General features: G+C 38.3%; 1 protein-coding gene across 1 annotated transcript in view; it reads left to right on the forward strand.

The window, feature by feature from the left end:
* The window catches only part of SPR (G protein-coupled sex peptide receptor), a 476,822-nt gene that overhangs the window by 268,602 nt on the left and 195,349 nt on the right, over window positions 1-12,871 (forward strand). The gene's annotated exons all lie outside the window — the stretch shown is intronic.

Genomic DNA, 12,871 nt, shown 5'->3' on the forward strand with positions numbered 1-12,871 from the left:
GGATATTTCCAGTAGTTATACCAAACAACCAAAACTGTGAGCATCCTTGATATGAGGAGGGTGGAACGTTATTGCCACTCACGGAGTAATCGTTTAGAAGCTTTTAAGGCAAAATGAAGCAACCTGGTCGTATTCCAACTTTGTTCTCTGTAGTTTTGAGGGCCCTTGTCAGTTTCATTAATGCTCTTTTCGTAATGGCAGTACCAGGAATAGCGTTTCATATACTAGTATTTGCTTGCTCAATTAGAAGATCGGAATGTGAGCTTATCGATATCTAATATTGCTTCTTTTTGCCCGAATTCGGAAATTTACTTGGTGACGTTCTCTCATTACTTTTGCTCCAATTCTTTTCAAAAGAAGAATTTTCCACTAATTTGATCCAGACATATTTAATTTAAAGCAGAACCTTGTTTCGTGCAGATACAAGATTAGTGACGACGATGGGCTTTTAAAATTGGAGAAGATAACAATACCAGATTCTTCGAGTCTTATGAAAACGAGACAGAGTTCTATAAAATCGAGACAAAAATATATAGCCTACTTAGTGTCCAAGACTGTTGGTCTTGTTCGATTCTTGTTATTTGGCGTCAATGATAATCGTGATGAGTGATGACGTGCTAAAATGACCCATGCCTGGTTTCGAATCCATGACCCCTGACGTCTTAGCGCGCCGTGCTAACCACCCCGTCACGGAGATCGGCTTGGTCTCGTTCGATACTTTGGAAAACTATAAAGTACATTTGTAAACCAAAATTCCTTTACTATGGGACTTATTCAGACTTGCCGCCGGCTCCCGTGATGGAGTGGATAGCACATCGCCCTACGACGCCAGGGGGTCCCGGGTTCGAATCCCGGCCTGGGCATGGATGTCCTTTTATCATATCACTCATTCCCATGTTCTCAAATTAGCCAAAAGTGGCACAAAAGGCGAAGTAAAATAAAGCAAATCAATCAATCATTCAGACTTACCGAGAGAGTATCTATCCCATTCTTATCGATAGGTTCCCAGCTGGCGTATTAGTAACGTAATTGCCTTGTAATCACGGGGTTCTGCGTTCAATACCCGGTGGAATCCGTAGAAGTTCGAATCCAACTTTGAAGTTTTGGTCCAGTCGTGCATAAACTGGACTTAAGCTTTAATCGTATAGATAGGTCATATACGTGTATTCAGTGCTCGAAGTGACCATTCCTAGGTTGGGGAGACGGGGTGTTTGGGTGAGTTTTTCATAGGTGGAGTATGCTTTTATCGATCAAGATGGAGAGAGTGCAGTAGATGGGGAAGCTTATGTAAATTATATTCTGATTTACCGGAACTAATGAAAAATTTCTTACCTGCATTCATCCTACTTCGAACAATACATATTGTTTATCGCGAAGTTAATTTATAAGTGGCAACTATGAATCTGTTAAGTGTGGTTGTATACATTCAGGATAAAATTTTGAGTGCCTCCCAGATGGCGGAGTGGTAGCGTCGTTACCTTGTAATCAAGAGGTCCCGGGTTCGATTCCCGGTGGAGGCACATAGTGGTTCGGATCCCACTTTAAACTGTAGGTCCAGTCCCAATTAGCCTTACTGCATTAAGTGGACTTAAAGCACCAATGCAAACCAAGTATAAAATTTTGATTTAATGGGGTTTATAACATCGAAACGGAACGTCAAACAGAAAAAGCGGTAAGAAAAGATGTTTGCCTTAATGCCTTCATACAATAGAAATGTTTATGCACGTAGGGACGAGATTGAGAACAAGAGGAGAAGAACCTTCCAAGTCTCGACCTGTCTCGTCTATATACCCCCTCTAAATTCAGAACCGTTACACCTGTGCTCCGTGCGCATGCGCAATCGTCGGCGGCTGTATGCGATCTTTATTTTACTTCTGTATAATATTTATCATTGTAAAATAACAATTTTATTATTATCAATTTCTATTATTGTTATTATTTCTACTATTCAAGTTTTATCATTTCCCCCAGCTCCAGCAAATAATTTTGGCAACGCCCATGGTTGGAATAATACCTAACTGATTCTTTTTCTGTTATTATTATTTACAATAAAAATAATATACTTTCTGTTTTTTGTAACTTGAAATGAACGATGCCAACTTCTAGGAGCTGGTCAACAAACCGGTTCGAACCCCCGCCCTTTCCGACGCTCATTTGCATTACATACATTTATTTTCAGCTACGCACGAAAAAAGAAAGAAACCGCTGGTTTATACCGTCGTGCAAAAAGACACTGACATTTTTCTCCAGGTAAACTTATTGCACTGCAGTAATACCAGCACTACTAATAATAACGGAAAATTAGGAATGATTGCTACTGATAAAAATATTTCAACAGAATAATATTAAATGATCTTGAATAAGCTGTCGATGAAAGTAAACACCATGTCAAATTTCCCTTGCAAAACTTAACTCGCTGTTTTCGCTCCTCTTATCTCTGCTCCAATAACAGTTGTGCAAAATATGGAGCTACCGTGAATGCATCTGCACATTTTAGATTGCCGGAATTGGCTCTCGCATGCCATAATCGAAACGTTAATTTTGAAAATCACAGAAAATCCTCTTCAATATTCAGCGTTACAAACACGAGGAGCAACGAACGCCTTCGTGCATGGATTTCTAGAGCGCTAAGCAGTTCGCTGCCGAACGAGAACGTCATAATTGGAATATCCAATCAGAGACCGTTCGGTTCTCGTACACGTACAGCATCAATTTGGCACAACTTCTAAGGGCAATTTCTCGCAAACTATTTCGAATTAACACAAACTATTGTGCACAACTTAATATAAAATGAATGGCATGCAGTGAAACAGTTAAAATCATATTTTAGGTTAGAGTGGAAATGTCCATTTATTTCGGTATCCATAGAGTAGCGAATAGCATAGAGCACTGCATATACCTAGTCTTACCATAAATACTGTCACAAAGTTTTAAGTAAATTGACACAAAATGCTGAGAGATATTTTAATATCCTAATAACATTACTGAAATGGATGCATGACAAATCAAAATCACAAATCAGTATTCATAATCGCCGCCCTTAGCACGCACACATTCCGTAAGTCTTTGTGGCCACTCATCAATTGAATTACGCAACACATCGACTGGAAAATGAGAACTGCCTTCAGAAGAGACCGACCGCTTTAAACTTTCAATATTGGGATGGAAGCTTGGATCACAATTTGTAGTCCAAAGGGTATAGGTCCGGACTTGCAGAAGGCCAATCTGAAGTGGAAATGAAGTCTGGAACATTTGCTATGAGGGCACGCTCCATTTCTGTGAAAAAGGGGTAAAAACATCAGCCAAAGTGTACCAGCAGACAGTGCTTGAGAGACTAGTCAAGAATCTCAACAACACTCTCTTCCATAGTCAGAACTGGAGCTTCTAGCAGGATTCAGCCCCAACATATGGGACCGGAACAACACAGCAGTGGCTGAAGTCAAATGTACCAGAGTTAATTTCCACTTCGGATTGGCCTACTGCAAGTCCGGACCTATACCCTTTGGACTCCAAATTGTGGTCCAAGCTTCAGGAAATAGCTTGCAAGAATAGACATACCAATATTGAAAGTTTAAAGCGGTCTCTTCTGAAGGCAGTTGCTCATTTTCCAGTCGATGTGTTGCGTAATTCAATTGATGCGTGACCACAAAGACTTACGGAATGTGTGCGTGCTAAGCGTGGCCATTTTGAATAATGATTTGTGATTTTGATTTGAAATGCATCCATTTCAGTAATGTTATTAGGATATTTCAATGTCTCTCAGCATTTTGTGTCAATTTACTTAAAACTTTGTGACAGTATTTATGGTAAGACTAGGTATTGTGTTAAAGTATTGCACGTCTATGAAATAAATTCGTGGTTCATCCTCATCGTTGCGATTAACATAGAGAAGTAGAAGAGTGTCGGAGAACGAACAAATCAATTTCTGGGAACCATGGTAATGAAGTCCTGCTCCGGTAATTGCAGATGAAATGGCTCCATTCCTGCCTTTGATGCCACAAATCTGCAGCTATTTCAAGCATCGGTTAAGAGCGTTGATTTCATCTGGTAGAGATCCAACATGGAAGAAGTCTCCCTTTCGATCCTCTGGAATCCGTTTTAATTTCAGTTCCCCTCCCACCCGCGGTTAGTCATTTCCTCCTTAATCCACGTGTGCAAGTGGATGCTTTGAATTCTGGGATCTCTGAAGGGAAGAAGACGAAGTCCTTTGCGGTTTCCTGTTTCAATTTAGAATGTGGACTTCTCCAATCCAACAGAGCATCGTCCAAAGAGCTTTCGAAAAACCGTTAGATACCCTCACTTGCTTTTGGTTCTATTGGAGCTTCACTTCAATTCCAAAAATAATAGGGATGCCATACCAAAACTACATAGAAAGAGCCGTGAATTTAAATGCAAAAAGTTCTTGCGGCTTATCAAAAGAAATGAGATACGTAATCCGTAATCTGAACCCCTATACAGAGACAGCCCACATTTTATTCACTTAAACACCTGAATGATGCAGCTACGATACTCCACTCTTTGGAGCAAGCGAGCGAAAACAAGTCTCTGAGTAAAAAGTGAGTTGAGAGGGCTCAACCAATGAACCCGTGAGAGGCGAAAACCTTGCTGCACCTACAAGCCGTTTGCTGGAGCACGCACTCGCTTTCTCACCTTCTCTACCCGAGACAGAGTGTATATTGATAGTAAGATTTCAAAACGTAGTCTTGTTGTAGGGAAACTGCAGAGGAGGCTCAAAATAAATTTTCACCCGGGCCAGATGCATCTTTTCATCCCGTCTCCCCTCATTTTTCTACTCTGGTTTTCCTACTTTCCAACTTCCTCCAATAAAAAAACATCACCATCTTACATATTTGCAGTTTTAATGACAAAAAATAATATACTTATGTTTAAAATACTTCAAGTTTTACTGTTAAAGCACACGTGACCATGTTACATATTTACAATTTTAATGACAAAAGAAATGACAAAAAAATAATACTTATTTTTAAAATACTTCAGTTTTTAAAGCACACGGGACCATGTCACATATTTACAGTTTTAATGACAAACAATAATACTTATTTTTAAAATACTTCAAGTTTTACTGTTAAATAATACGTTTATTGTACGTAGGTATGTGTTTAGTCAATACCTACATAATTATATCAAACCAACAGTAATATCTCATCTTAAATTGCTACACGATTTGGCAATATACGTATTATGTTATTGAACATTAACTTCAGTTAATTCTTGTGAACCATAAATCCAACTCTTTTTTAAATAAATAGCCCCCAGTCCCTTTGTGTACGGTCAGGGAAAAATACTTCCCCCATACAGTCTCAATGCCAATAATGTTATGGGGGAAGTATTTCTTTTTACGACTGTACATAAAATAAACTTAAAAATAAACTCAAACAAATAGCCACACTTAATGTAAACAGGAAAAAAGGTGCTGCCGCTAATCAAGGGGGGACGCCTCGGGTTGGCGCCCCGGGCAGTCTCCCGGATCGCCCGGCCCTTAAACCGCTCCTGGGAAAATGAAAACCTCTCCGTGGCTGATGAAACTTTGGAAGTGGACACAATACAATTCAAAATTGAAGTTTCATGTTTGAATAAAAAAATCATGATTATTCTTGTCGAAACGGCCATCATAGTTGTGCTTTGAATTCTCGCAAACGCGCCCCCTGGTTTATTTAAAAAGCATTGTGCATGTTCATTCACCGAAAGAAACACAGGTTCTAATTTTCCTGGCTTTCAATTTACCCTCTCTTGTTCCACAGAGATTCAACCCTGTCATTGCTCATGGCCCATGCACTGCAGCTCTTTCTTGAAACTGGCTAATGTTTCCCCTTTATTGAGACTTCGTTGAAAAGCTTTTGTGTCTGTTTAATAAATAGTGTTGCTGCATGAGCTCTTCTTTCGTACTAAGAGCTTTTTATTCACGTTAGAATCTATCTAAAAACTTTTGTTCATCACAAGAATAAACTATGAAAAATGCGGGGTAGTATTGTTGCACATTTTCCAAAGAGTTGACGTAAAATAATGAACGCATTCACTTTTTTCAATAAACCTTATAATTCTAACGCGTTTTCCGAAGTAAACACATTTTACAAATATTTATTAATTACTAGAACAGATTTTTGTTTGTTTCAAACAATAGTTCGGAATATGTCTCATTTCACTTTTTGTTATTTACTTCTCCGAGAATATAAACAAGTTAACTAAAAATATAATAACACCAAATAAATTAGAATATGTAAGATGTAGTACCATTGGCATTAAAGAGGTAACTCAAAAATTAGCTACATCCTCTCTCAAGCCAAGACTAAAATTAGCACAATCTCACCCTTTTATATTTTTACATGTCACAAAATTATTATCTTGTTTAGTTCCCAGATTGCGTCAATCAAATGTACTAGAGTTGATGAGCTGTATCTTTGCGGGTGAACCATGCCCAAGCCTGGCTGCGCAGTAGCTAAGTGGAGGAGCTACCGGCTGCGCGTCATTATCCTTGCGTTCTGTCCTGGCTGTCGACCACACAAAGGGCAGGTAGGTGGCAACTACATAAACGTGTATCTCTCACACACTGCGCGGAGTAGCCAAGGTCACCCGCAAAGATACAGCTCGTCAACTCTAACACGTCGTAACTTCCAGTATACAACTATACTAACTCCCTATAGTATAATCACCATGATAACGTTATCAATTTCAGTGTTCTTTTTTGACCAACTTTTGAAAAAAGGTAATATGTATCAAAGTTGTAAATGTATTTAAATTTCACCATTAAATAAGTTCATAATAATTGTTAATGTCAATTTTGGACAGTCACTCTCACAATTGTCTTAACTTTCGTGTTTGCCATGTTTGTTGTTGACCATGGGAACGGACGTTGCTAGGAAACTTCAAAAATGTTAATTTCAGCCAGAAAACTACGGCTAGTGAATGATACTTAAATTTCAAAATATAATCGTCAAAATTTATTTCAGACGTAAGATCGGACTTTGGGAGGAATGATGGAAAACAATTATTTTTCATTTATATTTATAAATGTAAAAATTACAAAAGCAGTAAATATTGCTTCTCAAATTCGGTGTCACTATTGAATTAGTTTAGATAAAACAAATAAGTACTCGTATTTTGAAACGGACAGTACTTACTTACCCAGTTTATTATTAAGAAAATTAACAAAATTATCTTGAGTATTTGTACAATATTAGAGCAAGGAGCAAGTACACATACAACGTTGCGTTCTAAACTTTTTAAATTAGCGAACGTCCTCACTTGTTTCCTTTCCTCCAATTCTACATGGCGACATTTTGAAAGACGTTAAGAGCATGAGAGCGCACAAGACGTGGCCAAAGGTCACGTTGGCGAGAGCACAAGTTGTGGCCATATTATTTAACATGTAAATTCTCTACGAAAGTCGTAAGAAAACTGAAAGGTTCTTAGTTATTATAACTTTGTAGAAGCAAATTCTTAGCCTACGTAACAAGTAAATCAAATTTATTGTATTGAATTGTAACGCAACCATTCCGTTTCGGATTTCATTCCTGAATCCGTCCTTCAATATTAAATCTGTCTTGAAACTTTTGGATCAAACCTCTTGCAGCTTGGCGTGTCATTTAGCGAAAACCTTGCGGAGCTGGGTATATTGCGAGAGTTTCAGAGAAACGAGACGAAGAAAGAAAAAGATGGTAGAGGACATCTTTCGGTGAGGTTTCGGAGAGGTAAAAGTCGATTGAATTAGAAGAAACAGCTTTCAAGTTGAGGCCACGTTTTGGTCTTCTCAAAACTTCCTGGCTGCTGAACGAAAACATCTGTTGCTGGCAACTTTGGCCGCGTTGCCTACGGAGACGACGACGTCTCGTTTCAAATGCCTTTAATGAACTTTCTCCGCCGCTCACCCCTCCTTCGGCATACGGAATTCTTGCAGAAGTCGCCGTGACAGATGTCATGACGCATATTCAGCGCGAACCTGGTAGGGGTCGTGTTGGAGTCATTGCCGCTACTCCACCTCGTTTGCATACATATCTTCAGTGTAGTCTCAAATATCTTTATGTCATTAATATCCTTAATGTTGAATGTTATAACCTAATGCAGGGTATCCATAAAGTTACAGTACAAGTTATTATTAAGTACGAATCTGTTTCACAGGGACAAGAGTTTGCGCTACTAATGTGAGTATCTTTGTATTTCAAGATGCGAAAGAGTGACGACTACACCATATGTGAATACTCGAGAGAGACGAATTAAAAACGCTTATCCCGTTCTCGGTCTCAATACCATTCCTATTTAGAATATTCACTAGCAAATGAATGGGAGAAAATACTCAAAAATAAAACGTCCTACTTCTTTTACCATTTTTGATTTGATTTTTGTTATTTATCCTCTGTTTTCTGCTACTTTAGGCTAATCGTGACGATGAGGTCGAGTGATGACAAGATGGAATTGATGAAGTGGGACTCGCAAAGAACATCCATGACTAGATCGGGAATAAAACTCGCTACCGATAGTGTTAGTTCTGATATGCTAATTTGTACATGAGCGGAAATCTACTTTGGTCTGGGAATTTTGCGGAAATCACAAACGGGGCGCAAGTTGATATGGTATGAGTGAAGAAAAACAAACAATGGACTCATTGAAACGTTTAAAAGGACGTAGTTTCCCATCACCAATAACTTGCGCGCAATAATAATTTGTAATGGTAATGGGACTTTATGAACACCCTATATATTGGCATTCAGTTGTTTTCTGCAGTTGTAAGCTATTTCCAGTTTCCTATAGTGATATGAAAGTGGGAATTTATCGCATTTATCCTTTTTTCATTGTTTTTTAATGCAGTATGAAAGAGGTAATACTTACATTTTAACTCTTTCCCATTGTTTGTAAATTTAACATCAAGGGCAGATGTATGCATTTTATGTTTTCTCCAGTTCTTGACTGTTTCCCATGCCCTAATATCAAGGAGAGATTTATGCATTGGCGACGCTAAAAGGAGGTCAGGATGGATCACGGCTCCCAGAGAAGCTGTCTTCAAAGTCCCCAGATTTTTTGAAACAATGTTAGGATTTTCAATATACAGTATAATGGTATAACTATTAAAATATACCAATATGCTGTATTAGCTTTCAAACTTCTGTGTGCACTCCAGCTGCCAATCTGATCAACCCTTGGACCCATTTGTAAAATTGCTCGATCGTAACCATTGGATTTATGTAGTCGGTATTTTCACAACTCTTCTTGTCTGATATGGTAATATCAGGAAAAGAATCATATGTTGACTGCTTTGTTCTCTTTTTTAGAAGTTTTGTACTACTTCTCACTGAATTCAACTTGTAAAAACAATAATTGTATTCAAAGATGCTTTCGAACTTTACAGTGGAGATAGCCAGCATGAGTGTGGTTATCAATAACGCTCTGATGACTGTGAAGGAAATATTGGGAAACTAATTTCTTGTATTAAAGTGTCACCAGCTTCAATCTATCAAGTTGAACAAGCTCAATAATTATCAATCAACAGCCTGTCGTGATGAAGCTTTAAAAATGAGGAAAGTAAAGACGTACGAAAGGTAGGTGAAGAAAAAGGTTTATTCGTCTGTTAACGTTGACAAATTAATTCCCCCAAAACCTCCCTTTATCGATCCCAGAAGATCATTTTTCACTGGGATGTTCCCTGTGTGCCAATACTTTGGCTCCGGTCTAGACAATGGAGCATTGGGGAACAGTGATAGCAGAGAGATAGTAAGAATCATAACTTGCAGTCCGCTGTGATTTATTGAGCACTCAAAAACTGTAACGTTTTGTTTTAGGTCGTCAAACCCTTAAACAGAAACATAGGTTTTTACTTCATAATTTTAATTAATATTTGTTATTACATTTTTTAAAGTTCTTTTTAGAAAATAAAAGAGCAAAATTATGATTAATAACTCAAACTTATTGAAAACTAAAATTACATGGGAACAAAACTAAGAAAATCACTTCCAACTTTTATTCATTTGATCATACCTTGGCATTGAATACGTAATGCGAAACACCCGATCCGTTAGACCTGCACGTTTTGCAACAACAATTAGTCTCTCGTAACAAACAGTCACAAACTGAGCAGTAACATGTGCAGAGTGTAGGCAAGCGGTTGATAATAAGGTACTGTGGAGGGGGGAGTGACAGCTCGATCAGTGTTGCCACACTGTAAAACTACAAAACACTAAAGGTCTCACAGACCGATGTTTCTGTTTAAGTGTCACATCAAATATGACCGGACGTAGAGTTTCATGTAATGCTTCCGTTCAATTTTTCTTGCAAGTTTTTCAGGATCCACTTAATTTAGTCATTTATCAGGTGGCATCTTTTACTTCCTCGTATTCTTTTCCCTGTTAACCATTCCTTCCAGTGTGTCTTCTAGTAGGCTGCTCCTTCTTACTAAATGTCCCAACAAATTTTGTTTTCTCTTTATTCACTTTAGTTGAGCACATCCGTTTCTTACTTTGTTCATTTCACATGCTCCTCTCTTCGTCATAGCCACATTTCTAAAGCTTCTATACTCTGTCCCGGTAATTTCTGGAGCAAGGAAACGAAAACAAGTCCTCTGTGCAAGTAGTGACTCGAGAGGGCTCGACCAATGAACGCGTGAGAGGGGAAAACGCGGCTGCAGATACTACTCCCTCTGTCCCATAATTATAGTCCGGTATGCCAAAATGGTAGTACAGGAATGACAGACGAAGAGGCAGATGAAATTTGTACTGATCCTTGAGTAGTAAAGTTGTAAGACTCATTCCCTTGTTTTATGTTCTTCTTCTGTATACACCAATGTCACAGTTTGAATATGAGGCAATTATTATGAGAGAACAACCAAAGGTGTACCGGACAATAATTATGGGACAGAGGGAGTAGCTGTTTTCAGCAGCGTGCACTGCTTCGCTCCACCCACTCGCTTTCTTCCCTTCTCTACTGTTGGGCACGACGTTGCTATGACTCATGGGACGTAGGTTGCATTTCTTCTTATATGGAAGTTGCAAGCAGGTGTTTATGTCGATTATGAAGCTAGATAAAGGCCATTAAAAAGTAATATCAACAAATGCGTTAGCGCTACCGGTACCGTGTATCCCTTTCATTTCTACCACCTTTTGCTAATCGCGATGAAAGGACACTCACAAAGATCACCGATGCTCAGGCCGGGATTCGAACCTGGGACCCCTGTTGTCGTATCGTTCAGTGCTAACCACTCCGCCACGGAGGTCGGCTTATGTATAATGATAACTCCTTCTTCACCTTAACATTTTTACTCCTTAGAACCACATTTTGATATTTCTTGTCCTTCTTCACCTTTCCGTTCATATACTTTGTGCAGATGCTCCTAGAAGAAAGCAATACTTCCGTAAGCTCATGTGTAAAATTGTAGCTTCGTCCAGGCTGCGTGGATCTCCTTGTTTTTCGTCTCTTCCCGCTCCTTGAAGAAAACTATATCCCTCGTCCATATTGATTACTTACTTACCTTTCTTATCTTTCCAGGTTAATTGCAAATTTATTAAATAAACGAGGGGAAATGTTCATACGTGCCTCACTAGTAATTAAAGCCATTATCCCTGGCTTTGTAAAGTGTTCCTGTAACGGGAGCTCTTAACCACTACGCTCTAGGAGGGTAATGAGGTAACTACAAAGTATTCCATAGGTTCAGCCTCCACGGCGGCGTGGTTGCGAAACCAAGTGTCCTAGATTCGAATATTGGGTAAAGCATAGTTGTGTTTAATCCTTCGGTTATTTAATCACCACGATTAATCTAGAGGCAGAAAAGCATCATCCACATGGGGTGGACTTATATGTAAATTCATATCTTCATATGAAGCTATAATCAATTTTTTTTTTGTATTATTATTGCAAATTATCGGGTGTAAACGCAAAAAATGCTATTTTTATTTTACAAATTGTTACATATATTAGCTTTCAGCACATATTTTAGTTAGTTTTACATATATTTTCCATATTTTAAAACATTTTGAACACTCTAAGGAAGCATAATTGCAGTGAAACGGCCAGAACTTCATCGGGACGGATGTTGGCTTCATCATGACAACGCAAGGCCCCATGTGGCAAAATGTTGTAATGGATTGCTTGACTAAGTTTAAAGTAAGTTGTGTACCACATACCCACTACAGTTCTGATCTGGCCCCTTGTGACTTTTTCTCATTCCCCATATTGGAAAAGAAGCTACGTCGCCATCGATTCGAGAACTAAAAGCAGTGTTGGAGAGGTCTGAGGCGATTCCGAAGAACATTACAGAGAATGGCTGACAGAAACGTTGTCATAAGTGCATTTATGTGGGTGAGGACTATATTGAAATAGAGTAATAAATAGTTGGAGGAAAAAATTAGTCTTAGTCTTCGTTGAACAACCCTCAGTAGATGGGGAACGGGATAAGCTCGGTCGCTATTTAATATTCGCAATTTAATTGCACGTACTTATAACTAATTTGCATGTACTTAGAACTTATTTGCACGTACTTAGAACTAATTTGCAAGTACTTAGAATACTTTACATTTATGTATTTACTTATTTATAACTTTTTATGAATATATAATTATTTATTTTATGAAAAATATGTATATAGAAGGTAATTAGAGGTACTAAACGCTATGCATATGGTTTTATATTTATTACTGCAAAGTATGTAATGTATAAATCGATAATAATTAATGTTTATAATATTGAAAATAAGTTTTCTATGGTTTATGAACTGCTATGAACGGTGGTAATGGTACGAAAGAAGACGGTCCCGGTACTCGAACCCGCGATATGCAATGTTATTAATTAGTACTATGCAATTATTTCATTATGTTATAAAAGACGGTGGTTTCACACGCTAGACAGAATACTGTCTCAGAATTTCGACTCT

Source organism: Lepisma saccharinum, chromosome 25, assembly GCF_977018435.1.
Source record: "Lepisma saccharinum chromosome 25, izLepSacc3.1, whole genome shotgun sequence".
In the NCBI taxonomy this organism is placed as follows: Eukaryota; Metazoa; Arthropoda; class Insecta; order Zygentoma; family Lepismatidae; genus Lepisma; species Lepisma saccharinum.